Here is a 19,801-nt window from a genome sequence, read left to right on the forward strand (position 1 = left end):
GATAGTTTCCCATTAACTAAAGCAGAGATATAGCACAAAGAAGGAAGCAGTGGCCAGTCCAGTCTTGTCCATGCAGGAGAAGGCTCAGTGGGGATTTTATCAATATATATATATATCTATACCTGAAAGGAGGGTTTAAAGAATATGCAGCCATGTACTTTCCAGTGGTGCCCAGAGGCAGGACCAGAGGCAATGAGCACAAACTGAAACACAGGAGGTTCCCTCTCAACATCAGGAAACACTTTTTGTTGTGAGGGTGACCCAGCACTGGGACAGGTTGCCCAGAGAGGTGCTGGAGTCTCCATCCTTGGAGATAATCCAAAAGCTCTCTGGACACAGTCCTGGGCAACCTGCGATAGGTGGCCCTGCTTGAGAAGAGAGGTTGGACCAGATGTTTTCCAGAGGTCCCTTCCAACCTCAACCATTCTGTGACTCTGAGCAGCTTTTTCTCATAGGAAATTGCGGCATCGTCTATTAATCCCATCCTGTTTAATAATATCCCTTTTCGATGGTAGTTAGCAGTGTACATTTAGGTATGAAGAAGCAGACAGTAACACGAGGATCTAAACGTGTAGCTATGCTGAAGTACGCAATCCTCCTACAGCCATGTAACAAAGCAAAGAGTTCCCACAGTTATGGGGAAAGATAGTTTTGTTCCTTCTTCAACATATGCATAGTACAGGTCAAAATTTAAGTCACATGAATAAAACCCCAAAAGTTCTGGGTATGTAACAATCAGGTATTAGATTGCTATAAGAGGAAGCGAAAAGGAGTGAGATGCAGTGGGATTTATGAAAAACAGTTCCCAGAGGGCCTTAATTAGACGTGCAAAATAACGCCATTTGATATGGAACATGCTTTCTGTCTGTTTTGGAGACAAGCTGATCTGTTCAAGAGAGCTTTCTAGGCTTAATTGGTCACAGCTCCTGGTAAGGACAGAATGTTACAAACATCTATAAAACTTTGCAACTTGGAACAGAAACATGTCATCACACATTTTAGAAGCTCCTTGGTTCTTACACAGCAGTTAGCATATGCTGAGTCCGAGAAGAGCAATAATCAAAAGGCCAAACATTATTTAGGAAGGGCACATTTTGTCATAGTTGACTTACCAGACTTTGAAAAATGAAAACTTTGTTGCAGATTTTATGAATTGTAGTGTTGTTGTATGTCATTATTTCATTCTGATTTTCATGACGTCTGGTGTTTTTTCTCTAGAAACTGTTGCAGACTGAGGATTATATAATAATATCAACCATATAATTATAATTAATAAATAATATACTAATAAAAGTATGATGATATAGTCTCACTTTTAATTAAGAAAAGAATACCCAAAAAAGTACTTATCTGTTTGTTGTCCCCTTTTGCACACCCCTCCAAAAATGCGCTCTCTTGGTGTCTTAATGGTTTCATATCAAATCTCATGATTTTTAAACTAGTCTCATGCGTTTGAAAGAGAAGGCTGAGCAATGTTTCTGCTGTCACGGGAAAGACAGATGTGAGGTATAGCAGGCAGTGAATTAAGCTCTTTAGGGTTGAAAGAGGCATAAAATAGTTTCCTTCACCATTCAAAATCTTTGTTTGTTTTCACAGAGAGGGGTGGCTTTCTAATGACTAGCGAAAAACACTAGTCTCAGGAAAGGCCTCTTTGAAGCCAGTAATCTTCCTCAGTGGTTCAACACTCCTTGTAGATAAAGCTTTGACTCCTTGCCCTTTACGTGGTCCTTTTAGCAAGCAAGACCAATTAGAAAATCCACTGTCCTGAAACGAACAGCAAAGCCCCAATTGATGCCAAGTCTTTGTCCACAGGACCTAGGCTGATCCATACTCTTTTCTTCAGATCCAGCAGAGGGAGCTTGTTTTACCCAGTGAAAATGCTCAGTTAAGTTGCTTAAGAATTTTGGGAAAAAAACCCAACATTGCCTAGCCAGATGTGGTAAGTTAAAATTACATGAAACAAGTTATTAATTCTTAACAGATAGATCATTTGGAATCGTTTTCTTGGAGCATAACTAAGTGCAAGCACATTTGTGTAATCTAGTAATACAAAAAAAAAGCCCCACGCTCTGTGTTTGGTGGTAACAATAATGTCACTTTGCTCCACTTTTAGTCAAAGCGAAGTCTAAAGTCAGGATCAATTCTGTCACTTGAGTAATTGTAAAAATTTATGTCATGACAGGCATGGTAGTTTCCTCTTTCTGCTTCAACTCATTATTTGTATAGGGCAATAATGTCTCAGAAAAACTATGAACCCGTATTGGTTAATACTTATGAAGACTTTAAATACTTCCAACCAATTACCATTGGTGAGACTGCTGTTAGGCATTTGAGTTGGAGCCACATTTGGGACAGTTATACATACTGGTGTTAAAATTACCCACCTGTTGTGGGTGCAATTCTTTCATGTGCTTTGTCCATGATTTGCAAAGGATTTTTCTGTCAGCCATGATTGTTGTACTTTGTTGTCTGGATTTTGCAGATATGAAAAATAAGGAGTCATATGTTTTGCTGAGGACTGGGAAAGAACAGAGAACAGAAGTCAGACTTCTGAGGTCTCAGTGCTTTGCTGTCCTCACAAAATATGGCAGCAACGAATGCACTGTAGGCTGAGGACACCAATAGTGAACTGCAGAATGAGGGGAGATAAGGTCATGTTTGATAAACATTTCATGGTACTGGCCATTGCAGAAGAAGAGATTAATTGCCTCAGGGTTACTTTAACCTTTTCAGGTTATATTAATTTCAGACAGCTCATGTAATACTTTGATAATTACTTGATTGCATAAATATCTGGATACTATAGCTGTAATTGCTATTAATGCATCATAAAAGGAGTTTTTAAATTATGCTTAGGAATAGATCTAATTTTGAAATGACACAGACATATTATTTATATAATGTAATCAATATCTAGGTATCATAGGCAATGTACTATCTCTTCTGAGAAACAGAGATTTGCTGACATTAACAAATGAAATCCTCACAGTGTCTTTGAGAGATATTTTACAGGTGGAAAGCCTATATATATATGCAGATTGAATGACATGCCTACTGTGGTCAGCTGATGCAAGCCTACGGCCAATTTTCCCAATACCTTTCATATTACGGACAGGTAAGGTATCAGCCATGATGCTCTATCACAACTGAGCTAGGTTAACACTATTGTTCCCTGTCACCATCCACCAAAATAATAAGCTTTTATATCTCACTCATAATCTGTCCTGCCATGAAAGATGTTTAGGGAACATGTATCACCCTGAGGGTGCATCACCCTCATGTACCACCCCTTAGACAGTGGCCACACGGCTGGTTATGCTGGTAGATGTGAACTGGTTGAACGTAGCAGTGACTAACAGGTGAGAGGCGGCAGCAGTAAACCCAGTTCAATTACAAACAGAACTGCGTGAGAAGCCGCAATCCCTCTACAGCCCCAAACCTTATACAAGCTCTCCCCTCATCGCATGTTTAATATGATTCTGATGTACATCAGAAAGGGAAAGATATTGAGGAACATGGTGAGGAAAGGTTTGGTAAACAGCTTTCCTTCTTAGAGAGAAAACCTTCTCACTTTTCTTTCAGCCCCAGTATAAATACTTTTTGCTGAGAAAGTACCTATTAAGGGCAGATTCTCAGTGAAACAAATCAGATCTTATCATTGAACAATCTGAATCCTTCAAACATTCAAAATGCAGACAAAACAGGTGAAATCACTATTCAATAATAATTCTCTGTTAAATAGTCATTTAATAGCCACTGAATAGATTTTAATAGTGTGAGTCAATCTCTGGGATCAGATGGTGTCAATCAATGCCCTTAATTCAGTTCTGAGGTTTAAGTTATGATATCGCCCAGCTCCTGGACTGGTTTTGAACATGGTAATCACTTAACTTTTTGTTATTTCACCAATATCAACCATCCAATTGTTTAAGCTTTTTCAAAAGCAGGTATTCTTTAAACAAGTTTATTCACTGTGAGAAAATCTCTTTTAGACCAGTCGAATGCGGAATTATATTTCTCAAGGAAGCCAGAAGTTTGGCATTATTGTGCCTGTTCCTTATGAACTCCTGCTAGGTAAATCTTAATTACCATGCAATTCTAAGCCAGATAATTTTTTTACTCTGCAATTTTGCAGTGTAACAGAATACGATGAATATGGGAAGATGGGATCTTAACCACTTTTAGCTGCATGTAGTATATTAAATAAGATGATTGTGGAATTTTTTAATGATATATCTGTGGGGTTTAGGTGGGGGGTTTTGTTTATTTTTTGTTTTGCATTCGGTAGATACAATAAAAAGTGTAATGTCTTTCTAACTTTAGGACTGAAAACACTAGAAAGTTCTGTCACCTCCAGAGTTTAAAGGGGCTTTACTAACAGCGGCTCTCATTTTGTCATCCCCTAAGCAGCAGTTCCCTAACCTCAAATAACACATTCAAGAGGTAATTAGAACAACAAAATCGGACTACAAGTCATCTGAACCCCCTTATTTTAAAGCAAATTAACTGACGTTAGAATAAGTTTTAAAATCTACTGGTTCGTTACCAAGAATAGCAAATGCATTTGTGTGGGGTTTATAGTGTAGGTTGTTGAGCTGGTGCTTCGGGAGCTCTCAGTGCAGCCAATGGAAGGGTCGCAACTGAATTGACAGAAGCTATTCTCAGAGATATAGGATGGTACATAAAAAACGGAAACAAAAATCACAGTATCTTCTTACTGCAATCCAAAAAGCCCCACAGAAGCAGGGCAAGCCCTAGATATGTGCGGTCAGCATCTGCCGGTTGCCAATGGGACAATATTAACAGAGAAACGTATTTGAGCTCTCATGGGCCCACTGGTACACTGCTGTCACCTCACTGACAGCAATAGCATTTTACCAGCCTACTGCTTAAGTATGTGTTGTCAGCATTATACAGAACGAACTTGTGATATGTTTGTAATATACCATCCACTATGTTTGTGAGGGTGTTTTCAGCAATAAATATTTTTAAAATCTGAAGGAAACATTTTTTGATAGTCAAACAACAGAAAGAGTAGTCTTGTATAGTTGATTTACACGGACTAGAACAAAGGATGTTCTGAGTAACAGCAGTTCTGGTGGTACCCATGTCACCTTTTTCTGAAAAAAACCACACATGGGTAATAGGAGTAGCAATACCCCTAGACAGGCTCGGAGAAGAAACCTGAAAGCACCTTTGCAGAAGATGAAAGACCATTTCAAGTTTTAGCAAAATGATACAAAGATTTGATTAATTTGCACAACAGTCCACGTAACTGAACTGTTTCTGGACCCATCTTATCTTTTGTTAGTCTCTTCCTAATTGTGTTGTGACATGATTTTACGCTGGAAATGAGGGCCTACTGGCAGCAGCTGAAAAGGAATATCTGTGAGTTCCCTCATACAAACATTTGTGTTCTCCTGTGTGTGGCATTAGCAGCACTTTTGTTGCAACAGCAGACAGAACAGCCTGATAGCTGAAGATAAATGCTGAGCTGTAGCAGCAATATTTGTGAACAGTTACTCCAGCCATAGGTGCTATGAGGTGGTGATGGTAAGAAAACATGGACATCACACGGCTTTATTGTAAATATCCACCAGGGCGTCAAAGCAGACTCCACAGCAGACAGACGGACCACTTCCGATCCATGCACCTCCAGTGTTCGCTTGGCGTGGGATAGCAGCAATATATTGGTAGAAGGATTAAGCTATGCTGCTAATGACTATTCATGTATTAGAGGAAGTGGCACCCTAGTCATTACAACAAAGATTGCAGGAAAGTACCAACATCATTCAAACTGAAGAAGCACAGGATCTTGGGGTGCCCACGATAGAAGGAGGGGGGATTCACGGTTGCTGGTTGGTGCTAATGGGGACAACGCTGCCCAGACCAAGGTGAAGATAACAAGCTGTTTGGCTACAGAATTGCGACTGAAAGGTCATTTCATTCCTTGTTACATAATTCTGTTAAGAGAAATCTTCATGTTGCAGCAATAAGCAATAAGAGAGATCTGTTTATTTCCAACAACAAAACCTGAACCTTATTAAAAAATGTTCTGGGTGTCATGTGTACCTTGTTTTGTGAAAACTGGGTTTCTGAGAGTCTAATTCATTCTCAATTATTTTTTCTTTTTATCAACAATCTGTTATTTAAAAAATTTGTTTTGAAATCCTTTTTGTAATTTGAAAAATGCTTAAATACCATCCATGATCAGATACAGCTTGGTTATGTGATTGGAATGACCTGATAAGTATTTCCTTATTACAGCTGCTCTAAATACTTTCGTCAGTCCTCTACATGCAACTTTAAGCAGCCGTTGCATAAGAGAGATGTGTGAACATTTGCTTTGTGGTTTTCTCTCATATATCTATATCCATAGAACAAATCAAGTTAAATGTGGCTCCCAAAAAAGTTTTCCACCTTTGTCTTAGGTAATTTGATGGAAGAGTTTCTTCTGAAGCCATGCAGGACAGCACAGTCTAGGCAGCCAAGCAATCTACATTTGCTTGGCTTCTCTGCAGTATAACACCTAAAAGTTTGAGAATTTTGCAAGTAGAACTTCACTGATCATTTAAATAGATGGCCTTGACTGTAGCTATCCATGCATCTGCATCAAATCTAAGTAGAAAAAGTGGGATTTCAAGCCATAATCTTCCGAACAACTGTCTGTTCTGGTCTGACATACCCACTATGGAGGGATATATCACCTCTAAACTACCTTGGAGCTAACTTTCAAAAATAAAAAGTAAAACAAATACTGGTCATGAATGAAGACAAGTTATGGCACATATGTGCCAGGAAGACTGAAACACATCTGGATGGGATACGTGTTAGCTTTCACTCACTGTCACTTGTTCCCCTCTGGTTTCTTCTCAGCACTATGCAAAGCAAGTTTCTGCCCCAGAAGAATTCCAGCTGAAGAGGATCATAGGATGCTTTATGGATTTCCTCAGGCTCACATATGTGTGATTTGCCACCCAGATTTATTTAAAGGCAGGTTTACTATCCAGTGTATTGTTTAGACACTATGAAAATTCATGTCTAAGTAAAAAACATTCTCTAGCTCTTACAATAAATCAGTACTAACATAAGATGAGAAATTTAAAAAGTGATTTTAAATAGTGAGATGTCCATCATCAACCTCAGGTTTTGATAAAGGATTTTTTTAAAAAAAACTCTATTGAAAAAACACTAATACATTTCAAACCCAAATATTTTTACTGTCTAATATTACCTTGCATACATATCCTAAGCATTCAGCAGACTGCATTGAAGTCTCATATAATCTGTCCACACATAATAACTCAGACAACTAATAAAATAAGTATAATAAGAGGCTCAATTTCTATGCTTTATGCAGCTGCAGAGATAATACTGTGTTGCAAGTGTTTAGTTCAGCCACAAGGACTTTTCAGGCTCATTTAATGGTACTGTGTCACTGGGGTGATTGCAATGGAACTTAGTTTATTAAAGAGTTTGCTTTAAAATGCACACACCTTAGGGAGGTTTACTTCTTTTTTTCAGAAAAGTGCCAAGGGCTTGGCAGCTGACTTAGGACTTCTGCATCCTTAACACAGCCCAGGAAAAAGCCCCTTCCTCTGGGGCCGTTTTGCTAGATGTTATGTCATGATCCAAGAGGGAAATAACACATCATATGTATCCACGGGTTCCTTTACGTTGAGATAAATACACAGGAACAGAAATTCAACCCAGTGAAAATTTAAGTCATGACTCACGAGGGAAGAAAAGCAGTAACATAAGGTGAAGACAGATGACAGGGTGCAGGGCTTTACTGAAGGCAATAGCATAGTCTGAACTGTAGCACTAATGTTCCCTGCAATACCAAAAATTGTACTACAAATGGCCTTTGAGATGTCTTGGGGCAGAGGTGTGCTCTCCCACTGTGAGTTAGGATGCTTACACACCTGGGAGGTCTTGCCATCCCCAAATAGCCAACATCTTGAACACAAAAAAGATGGCGTGCCTTTAGTTCAAATCCACTTCCCTCTGGGTTTTGTTTTATTCTGGAACCCTCTTTTCCTTGATGTTACTGTTGTCTACTGTAATGTAATGTAAGGCAACCTTACCATCTGTGAGCATAGCTAAGTTTCTTCTGCTTCTGCTACCAAGTTAGGCCCAACCATTACTTCTTGGGTCATTTTTAAACGGAGGAAACTGGAAACACAGTATGCCAGGATTATTTGAAGGAGACTTACTTCTATTCAGTACCACTAGGCCAAGATTCCCAACTTCCAAATTAATCAAGCTCTTAGCTAAATTTTAGCAACCACAGTCAATTAAAGAAACATAACTAACATGCTATCAAATCAAAGAATCTCCAGAGGCTCGTGTTTTGTATTCCGACATGCTGACACAGCCTAATGCGACAGGTTTTTCCCTTGGTGCCAACACCAACTAACCAGGTTTAACAGTTACGAGTGCACAAACGGAATCAAAGGTAGAGGCATACTTACTAATGTTGCAAACATGCGTTTGAGTTTAAAATGTTTTAAAAATCACTGTTTTCCTTGAATGACACACGGTATCATGCAATCATGACAGTTTTGCATTGGGTTCTCTGAGAGTAATTTTGTTTGGTTTCAACAAAAGAGAAATATGGAGGATGGAAGCAACAGAGAAATAGATTACTGGGCTGCTAGTAGGCGTCAAATATGAAGCGGGTAGGCATTTAATCAACACGAGACCATGCGTGAGTATTACAGATGTAAAAGTCATTTAGCACCTAGAATCTTGCAAATCAATGCAAAAAGAGCTATACATACGCGTTTAGGTGCAGAAATGTGGCCTTGTGCACAATTAAAATCATTTAAAACTTTGGATCAAATCCAAGGCACTGCAAATACTGGGACAAGATAAACTCCTAGAAATGGAATTAATTTGGAGCACAATTGTGGATATTCCTGTTATTATGCCAGCACATACAACCAACCACATTGGGTGGAGCTATTGAAAAAAAGGAAAGAAAAAAGAGCACACTCTGAATAGACTGGCAAACTGACATCTTTTTATTTATTTGTGGTTAGTAGAAGAAAAATTAGCCAGCTCCTTTTTTCATAATCGCAGGGAGTTTGGCTGAAACAATGTAATCTATATTAATGCACCTTGGCAAAAAGAGAAGCTAGAAAATTCCAGGCAGTCTTGCTGATCTATACATTTAACCATTCATACCCATGACTTGGCACCTCTAACTCCAAGCAAAAATATAACACATGAATGCACTGGGCATGATCCATGTTTATCAAGTCTGAAAACACAGGAGAAGACAACTAAAGTTGTCCTAAATGGTTTTGGACCAACTAAGTTACACTGCCACGCCCCCCTCTACTCTGCTCTCATGAGACCCCACCTGAAGTACCACATTCAGCTCTGAAAATTACCAACTTAAGGAGGGCATGGACATGTTGGAGCAGGTCCAGAGGAGAGCCACGAAGATGATCCGAGGGCTGCAGCACCTCTCCTGTGAAGACAGGCTGAGAGAGTTGGGGTTCTTCAGCGTGGAGAAGAAAGGCTCCGGGGAGACCTTATAGTGGCCTTCCAGTACTTAAAGGGGGCCTATAGGACAGATGGGGAGGGACTCTTTATCAGGGAGTGTAGTGATAGGATGAGGGGTAATGGTTTTAAACCAAAAGAGGGAAATTAAACTGAAAGAGATTTAGATTAGATATTGGGAAGAAATTCTTTACCGTGAGGGTGGTGAGACAGTGGAACCGGTCGCCCAGGGAGGCTGTGGATGCCCCATCCCTGGAAGTGTTCAAGACCAGTCTAGATGGGGCTTTGAGCAGCCTGGTCTAGTGGGAGGTGTCCCTGCCTACGGCAGGGGGGTTGGAACTAGGTAATCTTTAAGGTGCCTTCCAACTTTAAACATTCTGTGGTTCTGCGATTCTAAGATGCTCATCTTGTAGCTATTGCTTAACTTCTCCGTCTCACACAGGCTTTGCAGATGTTGTCAGGGAAGGATGTCACGCTTTCAGTATCCCACCTCTTGGCACTCATGGGCTTCCTCTGCCTGTGACCAGTTAAGCACTGTACAAACTAATGTTAAAAAAAATAAATTTACAAGCACTGACATTTTATTTTGGTTCACAAGTCCAGGTTGGTGTGCTTTTTGTTTGGTTTTTTTTTTATTTCCTGAGAGTCAGAATCACTGAGGCTCGCCCTCTGGAATTCTCTAGCAGGGTCAGCCACACCTGGTTGCCCAGGACCATGTCCAGTTGGTATGAATGCCTCCACAACCTCTCCAGGCAACCTGGTCCTGTGTTTGACCACCCCCACAGTAATAAGTTTTTCTTAGATTTAAAAGGAATTTCCTTTATTTCAATTTGTCCACATTGCCTGTCCTGTCACCGCAGACAACAGAAAAGAGTCTGGCTCCACCTTCTTTACCCTCCCATCATATTTATGGACATCCACCATACCCTCCATGTTTATGGACATTGACCAGATCACCCCTAATCCTGCTCTTCTTGAGCTTAAAAAGTCCCAGCTCACCATCTCCATGCTCCAAGCTCTTCATCATCATAGTGGCCCTTCTGTGGACTTTCTCCATTATGTCCATGTCTCTTTTGTATTGGGGAGCCCAGCACTGGACACAACACCCAGATGGGTCTCATCAGTGCTGAGTACAGAGAAAGGATCACCTCCCTTGACCTGCTGGCAATGCTCTGCCTGATGCAGCCAAGGAGGTTGTTGTCCTTTGCCATAAGGGCAGATTGCTGCCTCATGGTCAACTTGGTGTCCACCACAACTCCCAGGGCCTTACTGGACTAGCTGCTTTCCCTTTGGTCAGCCCCCAGCATGTGCTGGTGGATGGGGTTGTTCCTCCCCAGGTGCAGGGTTTGGCACTTCCCCTTGCTGAGCTCTATGGAGCTGCTGTCAGCCCATTTCTCCAGCCTGATAAGGTCCCTCTGAATGGCAGCACAACCATCTGGTGTACTCACCAATTCCTTCCACTTTTTTAACTAATTAACAAAATTGTGAAGATACTTGCTACTATCAGTCTTTTCTTGTTACAACTGTCAGACACAGAATTAAAAACTGAGACTAAATGGCGAATATGAGATCTTTATTAAAGACAACCATTAAAATAACTCTACTATGAACACTTATGTTTTGAAACATTAACTCTCAAGCCTCAACAGAAATCTTTCTTTGATGAATCAGTGCTGTCAACATTTGATATTTTACTAGAAATCTTGTTTTTCTGTCATGTCTGTTCAAAACCTGTCACAATGTGCCAGCTTGCCAGTGGCTGGTACTATGTGCTGTGGCTACGGCAACCTTGGTTAAAAATCTGACTTACAGAAGGAGGGGAACATGTGTTTTTATGCTTCCTTTTCAACAGCTTTTAAAATAATTATGTAACTTTGAATGTCCTTTCACCAGATTTTCCTCCATCACTAGGCACAGCATTGAAAACAGAAAGAAGATTCACAGACCAAAATTGTTGTATGTTTGAAGATAGATGTTGGCCAAACAGAAGGCAATGAAAGATTTCCACACCAGACTGCAATTTCCAAAAGGAGCAGGAATATTTTCCTGCCACCATAACATTTGTGCCTGTCTTCTGCACTCACTTCTCTGTTGGCAGTGCCACTTTGGGTTGCGGGGTGCCTGGGTGTGACACTGTTATGGTTTGAAGAACCCACAGCAATTTATTGTCATTTAGACAATTATTCCTTCACCCGATGATGCCTCCCCACCCAGGAAGAGGAATCGGGAAAAAACAAGGAAACCCAAGGGTTGAAATAGAAACAGATTTAATAGAATAAGACTAAATAATTAACATTAGTAATACTGAAGAATCGATATTGATCCCGATACCAAAATAAAATATACAAGGATTAAAGTCAGACAATTCCATCAGCAGGAAGCTGTGCACTCACAGTGGTGGACAGCAAATGTGGGACACTGCGAGCACTAAGGCTTCGGGAGGAAGGGAAGGGGTCTGGCCCCACGGAAAGGAGTTCTCAGGATTGCAGCTATCAAGGAAGAGAGAAACTCCTCAGCAAACTTTCTAATTTATATTGAATGGGGTGTTCATGGTATGAAATAATCCCGTTGGCTAGCCTGGGTCAAGTGCCCAGGTCTTGTTCCTCCTCATCCCTGCACCTGGCATGGCTCGAAAACACCGAGACCTTGAAACCCGCATACCATAGCGGGCTGCAAAGTAAATATTTTCACAAATTCAGACACTAGGGTCTTATAAAAGTACAGTTTTCCCTAGAATTAGAGGAGTTTTAGAGACTTAGAAGAGACCTCACCAAAAAGTAAAACTACTGAAAGAGAAATGCATCCTGTGTCTCTCGAAGCAGGTAGCAGTGGCCACCCCGGGGAGGGGGCCAGCACATGGAAGGTTATAGCCAGTCCGCGCTAGGTGGCAATGCTTGCATGGCTCTGATGGAGGGGACAGAAATGACAAGGCCTCAGACGTGTCCTTTGTAGCTTGCCGTGATCGTATAGTGGTTAGTACTCTGCGTTGTGGCCGCAGCAACCTCGGTTCAAATCCGAGTCACGGCACAGGGCAGAGGTAGCCCTTTTGGCTTGTGGAGGCTTGCTGCTGGAGACGCGCTGCCGGGACGGGACACCCACACGGGCCCTCACCCCCTCTGCCGCAACTGCTGAACAGCTTTCTGTGTCTGAAGCACAGAAAAAAGAGACGAGAGGAAGCAGTGGCTGCACGCAAAAGTTCATGTAGCTCACTGCCATGTGGTAAGGTGGTTGATGCTCTTTGCACCATAGGTTTTTTTGCCTCCTTTTGTGTGATTTCAAGCAGTTCGCACAGATGTTGTTGAACTAAGGTTGTCTGGGACAACATTTTCACTGACTTCACTCTGTCATTTTTTTAACATATCTCCTTTCGGTCTCCCAGTGGAGACTGATTTCTTTCTATGACTTGTCTCAAGGGATGACCCAGCACAAAAGAAAATTCCAGAAGAATTTTTCAGGAAAGCGTAGCAAAGGAGGCATGAAATTATGTGCAATTAATTCTTTACTGTGAGGGCTTTTTAGTATCTTTGTTCCAAGAATGGTGCGCTTAGAGGCTGGTAATCAATAGAAGCAAATGGGAGATATCATGTCTAGACCTGAAATTTGACTAAAGTGAAGAAGGACACTGCTGGAAATGCAGGGAGAGGACGGTGTGACTGGGAGGATTCTGCCAAGAGGTGGGAAAATGATCCGACACGATTCTCTCTTTATCTAATCACCATTTTCTCATCCCACTTACGCTGCCTGGTGGGTGTTGCGGTCTACTGGGGAGGGGATATTCAGGACCAGTGATCTTCCAGTATGGGGATGGTGAGGTAGAGAAGTTAGCTGAAAGGCACAAGGAAAGAACTTTTCAAGAAACACTCCCAAGTGCCTACAGATAGGCACTTTATATACTGATTAAACCATTCAGCAATATGGTTCTACTTCTGATTAGTTATTAATAGAAGATGCTCAAAAACGTATTCATGAACTTCACATCATATGACCAATTCTACTTTCATCATTAGATAGCTATACATCTTGCTGACTGAAGTAAAAACTACTCATTTTGACCAAATGATTTCTTCATACCTAAGCACACAGCGCGACAACAAGTCAAAAGAAAAAGCAGGGAATGAAATAGGACAAGGCAACAAATACTCATGGGAAATGGCTGTCTGTTTCTAACAGTTGAGGCCAGAATCTCAAACATTTTCCTTACTGAAGACAGTGGATGTCCTTCTGAGGTTAAACCCACTTCAGGCATCCAGACACTGGCTTCCCAGCTCTTGGCAAACTTTCTCCAGGTGTCTGTCCAGGGCTCAGTAAGGAAATAAGACTATCTTGAAACTATTAAGATGAAAAGGAATTGCTTTTAAAGCAGGACTCAGATAACTATGAAGACCAGCAGGGAATATTTAATTCCATTAAACTCATCTCTCAGCAAACAAGAAATAGGAAGGACAATATGGTGAAACAAAGCAGTTCAATAGCTGGTGGATCAACCTTAAATCTCGTTCTGGAATTTACGCTTATGTTTCTCTGGAAGACACTGTGTTTCTTATATTAGCCCTTCTAGAGTTCTTTTGCAATTATTTTTCAGTCAATTTCAGTTCTTATGCACAAAAAATTCAAATTGTGTTTCTGAAAAGAATTTTCCATCATATGCTAGTTTTCTTACCGCTGCTTTAGTTAAATTATTCAGACTTTTCCTTCTCAAGTGTAACAGTAAAACACTAATTTACCCCATGTGGTTTTAATACAAATGCCTTCATGATTATATCATAAAGTTTTCTTCTCTGTGCCAGTACAAAGGTCAGTACACCCTCTCGCCTTCAGCTGCATGGTGAATAACAGCAACAGCGCAGGTCCCAGAATAAACACATCCTTCTATGCCAGATTTTCCAAAGGAGTTTAGATAGACCTGCCACCCCAAAACAAATCAGTGATGCAATTCTGGAGATTAAAATAGGAGGTTTTCTGTTCATATCAGAGAACAAATAGAAAAAAAAAAAAATTATTCCAGGAGTCTGGAAGCACAGCCTGCAGATGCAGGGATCCACAAGAAAGAAATTACCAGAAATAGTGCGGTGGCTATGTTGTCGGCTCCATGTGCAACTCTCAGGTGCATGAGGCACGTAGGTGTTGGTTTAGCAGCACAGAGACACTGATTTTGTTAACATTATGACTGGGCTATAAGAGAAATTTTTTTACTATATTAGCATGGATATCAAAACCATGCTCTCTTCTCAAAGATTTTTAAGACATTGTGTTTTGGGATCCCTTTGGATGGAGGCTTGTTTGTGACAAAGAAGATATTCCTTTAAAAGTAGTACCACAAAGTATCATCTTCTGAGTTTATTTCATGCAGAGAAAACATATACCACATTTCTTTTAAAAAAGAATGCAGGAAAATGTTGTAAAACATTAAGCACATAGATGACTTTCACAAAGCTTTGTGAAAAAGATATTTATGAGATGTGTTTGAATCTATCTCAAAGAGAGGATTTTACTTCTGTGAAATTTCAAACCAAGAGGACACATCTATGAAGTTTTTAGAATAAAAAATTGGGAATTTAGAATCCTAGAGACCTAAAACCGGAGAAAAATAAATTTTAAAAAAGGCAACAGAAAACATTGTTTAGATAGTTTTTGGATGTTGGGGATTTGTGCTGAACTCTTGATGAAGAAGTAAAACCAGGCCCTACTCAGTAGTTTGAAATGTAGCGCAGAAAGTTGTAGGATTCAGACCTGAGCCAAAGCGTAACCCAAAGCGGTACAAGTCGAAAGCTTCAAAACCTGATGGCTGTCTGCACATGTGTTCCAGTGCAGCTCCCTCCAGTGCTGGGAGTGACTGCTGGAGCTTCACAAAAAAGCAGCCACACAGTCTTATTTAGAGACCAGGATGTGCTTTCTTTTAAGAAGCACCAAAGACAGACTATGAGAAAACTACAGAACTGCAGCATCAGGCGTTGTTTATGTAGTTATGTTTACACATCAGGCTCAGGAATCTCCCCGTCTGCCAATTTTTCCCTAATTACTACCCATCCTGCAATAATACCCTGTAAACTCAGAGCTGAATTTCCAGAGGTAAAATCATCCCACCTGTGAAAAGAATTCCTGGCATTCTTTGCTAAAGCACAACCAGCTATTTAAGCTTTCAGAAGTTCTCTTTACCACAGAAGATCTCCTTTCAAAGAGTCTTCTTGACCAGAACCCTTTGAAAGGATTTCAGAGGGGACCTATAAAAGTTTTAATATGAGCTGCACTCCTGTAAAGAGAATGAAAAACAGAATTAATTTGATTTGATGACTGCAGATTCAAAACAGCCACTGCTTTCTATCCTGCTCAGCACCTGATATGAACATCAGACAGCATACAACCAAGTCTGCAGCACTCTTGAAAAACGAAGGCAGCAGAACAGAAATTTATGTCAGGTTCAATTAATATTTCAAAAGTTTTTCAAGTCTTTCTATTCAGTGTTGCCTTCTTAACAGCTAGGAGTCATTCTCCATAACTTAAAAACTCTAGTGGAATTAACCCTAATCAGAAACTAATGTTAAAATACAGTAACAGGAAATAAATCTCTTCCCAAGCACTGTTGATGGATGCATCCTATTAGTTTCAGAGCCAAAATGTGATTTAGGCATGTTGGGGATACAGAGATGGACACCTCTGTGTCTTAAAGGTTTTACGCTCTACACAGAGTGAGCCACGCGTGAGAACAACGGCAGGCACAAAAGGACACAGAAGACCTGCAGAGAAAGGCACGCACTCTCTTTTCATGTCTCATTTTTAAAACACCATTCTTCATTTCCCACAGATCGGCTTGCTGCATAAAGGCAGAGAAGGCTGCTGAAGCAAACTCTTCTCTCCGGCCTTCAAAGCATTCTTAGACCCCAAAAAATTAGAGCTTCAGAAATACGTGAACCTGGGGTCCTTGTTAATATTTTGAACATATTATTAGTAGATCATGGTTTCCAACTGGAAAAGTTCTATCTGGACGTGTGAGCTAGAAGTGAAGACCCACATATTTCAGAGATGTACAAGCAATTCTTTGTACAATTCAAGCTTCAAAATCAGTTCCAAAATCGTAACTCTGTGTTTCCTAGTCTGCAATCCTGTTATCCTTGGAAACTGTTTTGTACTAAAGTTTTTGTTTTCTTTTTCCCTAATGAGATGGGAAAATTGACAAATATTTTCTCAAGAAATGGAATGTTGGGAGCCACTTGCACTTGCAAGTTTATATTCCAAAATGAAGTTGTGTTTTAATTTTGATTCTCTTGTGAGGAGAACAAATAACTGGAGGGGGAATTGGTAAGAAAGGTCTGATTATCTGCCTACACCATTCTTGCTCTCAGTTTATAGTGCTAACGTTGAGCTAGCTATACAGGTATTGGTATCCTATATAAACTAAAGCGAACAGAATGACCACTGTTTCTGGCTAACTCATAATAAAATAAAATAAAATAAAATAAAATAAAATAAAATAAAATAAAATAAAATAAAATAAAATAAAATAATAAAATAGGACATTTTGAATTTGTCTAGTGTGCTATCAAAACTCTTCAGAATCATCAATATTACTATAACTGGCAATAAGGTAATACAGTTTAGCTACAGTTTAGATACAGAGGAACACTGTGTATAGAGAAGTCAGGTCCAGGGAGGTTGAGGTCGAGCAGGGGTGAGCCTTGAGTGTTTCAGCAGCCTCAGGATGATGCATTGAGTAGAGCAGAATTTCTGGCATTGCAATTTTGGGATTTCTCTCCTAGGTCCTCTTTCACTTGGTTGCTTTAAAGTATATATGCACCTGTGATGAGTTCATTTGGTATTTCTGGTGTTTATAAAATCTAGCACAACAGATGACACTTCTGAGAAATTACAGCAGAGGCAGAGTATGAAAGATCATCCTGGTCTCTTTTACACTAGTACATGTTTCTAAATTACTTTCTTTTGGGAAATCAGTCACATCTGTCTCATCAATTAGACCAAGAAGTCAAGAGCTAATTGCTCTGATACGCTCCTAAAAGGCTGAGTGATACTTAGACAGGAAGTCTGAGGCCAATTAGAGAAACACCCAAAGATATTTTAAAAAACACGACAGAAAGAGCTCTCATTAACCTGAGGGTGGTGATCAGATGCCAGGCGTCACTAGCCTACTACATTGAAACTGGGACACGTAAGCCCACAGCCTCCAGAGCTGAGGTGCTCTCGTGGGTTTGCAGGGGTCCAGGGCTTTGATTTTTTCCTGATAGTGGTGTGAAGAAAGTTTTGTTTGACTTCCTCACCGTGCAGGAGGGCAAGGAAAGCTCCTGCTGCTTTGCCAAGAGAAAGGCACCTGTTGCTCACACTCTGCAAGAGCTGGGCCCGTTGCATGAAACTCGAATCCATCTTGAGCCTGGCGGAGATGTAATCCGTTATGCAGAGTACTTATGTCCCATCAGATGCAACAGTGAGAGAATAACAGCGCTTGCTCTAGAACTAAATCCTTATCAAATTAAAGAACCAACTACCAGAAGCTCTACTCAGTGGCACCCAAATAACGTGATAAACTCCATAATAATGATCTTTTATTAATGTAGTTGTTACCAGCTATGTAATTTTGTTGTTAATTTATCATTTATTACACAAACTGCCATTATTTACCATAGCTAATTTATAAAATCCACATGGTCATTTTAGAAATCTTCATTCTGAGAATCTGAGCTCATATTACTCAGTGAGGCAGGACAGTGAAGTTCCACACTGTTCTGACCGCAAAACCAAGGGGAATCACTGGAATCACTGACAAGTGATGGTTCCTCATCTGTCACCAGCAAAGACCTTCTCCTGGCAGCAGTTCATGCCCAGGTAAGCAGGATTTCCACATCTACCACTGTCGTATTTCCAGGCAATTCAGGCTGATTGCTTTATCAGGATGAAAAAAACCAGCAAAACTCAAAACCAAGCAGACTTCATCGCTCAGTCCAGATCTTAAGTAGCTGTAATGAGTAAAAATTACGTGCTCACTTTGTCACTGTGTTTATCCCAGTATCCATAAACACTTAAATAAATAAATAAATCAATCACCCTTGGCAACAGGATTACTGAACTAATACTTGCGGCACACAACCTTTTATCAAAACACCCTTGTAAAATTTACAGAGCTTTCTCACCTTAGCCTGAGACATCCCCAAGAGATTATATTTGGTTTTCAACCTGTCGTTACATCTCTTCAAAAGATGCGCCATTCCCTGCCGTGACTCGGATTTGAACCGAGGTTGCTGCGGCCACAACGCAGAGTACTAACCACTATACGATCACGGCACGCTATCGGAACACTGTAAATTGAAGTGACATCTTTCTTCCCCAGTGCTCGCCACAATTTCATACAAATGGTGCCACCTACAGCTCACACTGAGTTTTAGCAGCAGCTGGTTCTAAACCGTCTTTAAGTAATTACATGTTAACTGCCTTCTCAAAATCGCTCCCAGAGTTACTTTTCCCTTCTCTTAATAATCCATGCTCATCAGGATCGTCTGAAAACAGGCTCAGGAGAGGTATAATGACCCTTCTCCTGTCCTGGGAGGGGGGAGAAGGGTCGTTATATTAATTTCTCTCTGAAAATGTTCTTTTCAGAGACAACATTTTTTTCCTATTTTATCAGTGGCAGGGAAGGCGGAGCCATGACAGCAGAAAAGTCTGGCTGCGTGCTGCAGAGTCAGATTCACTCAATTGAAAACTGCATTTTGCTGAGTTGAACCAGGTATGATTCATTCTAATATAAGTGCTTGTATTGATGGACATCCTCTTCCTTACCTCTGCAATAAGCACAGAACATTAAAATCAGCTTTTTCAGAATTTGCATGATCTACTGTGGAAGGAGACAGCCAAATGCTACAGATGAAGTCTGAGGGGAATGAGCACTTGGCTCCTATCAACTAAGACCATCAGTTAGCGCTATACTGTAGCGACTACTGAGAAGCTCCTGCCCTTTGTCAAGTGTTCAGACACAAACAGACTGTAAACAACATTCAAATAGGTATGACAGCAAAAATTTGTGAGTTCTCTCAAACAAAAGCTCCCGACAGAAATCAAGCTGTGCAATGTAAAGAAAGTTTTTTTGTGGGGGGAAAAAAAATAGCGCAGCAAGCTCTGGAGCACTCAAGCCCTGCTCAGAAAATGCAGCGTGTTTTCTGCTGCTGCTTCCCTGATCTCCAATCCTGCCAGGCACAGCCCAGCCCTGTGTTAAGGGGCTCTTTTGCTGTCACAAGCTTGAAAGAAAGAGAACCAGGACCAGGTGTGGTACACATCTGAGACAAACCTAATC

General features: G+C 40.6%; 2 non-coding genes across 2 annotated transcripts; one reads left to right on the top strand and one right to left on the bottom strand.

The window, feature by feature from the left end:
• Positions 1-12,465: 12,465 nt before the first annotated feature.
• On the top strand, positions 12,466-12,537 carry TRNAH-GUG (transfer RNA histidin (anticodon GUG)). The gene has a single exon. It is a non-coding gene; the product is annotated as a tRNA-His (tRNA).
• A 6,189-nt stretch (positions 12,538-18,726) lies between these two features.
• Positions 18,727-18,798, bottom strand: TRNAH-GUG (transfer RNA histidin (anticodon GUG)). The gene has a single exon. It is a non-coding gene; the product is annotated as a tRNA-His (tRNA).
• Between the last annotated feature and the right edge of the window lie 1,003 nt (positions 18,799-19,801).

Source organism: Larus michahellis, chromosome Z (genome assembly GCF_964199755.1).
Source record: "Larus michahellis chromosome Z, bLarMic1.1, whole genome shotgun sequence".
NCBI classification, from domain to species: Eukaryota; Metazoa; Chordata; class Aves; order Charadriiformes; family Laridae; genus Larus; species Larus michahellis.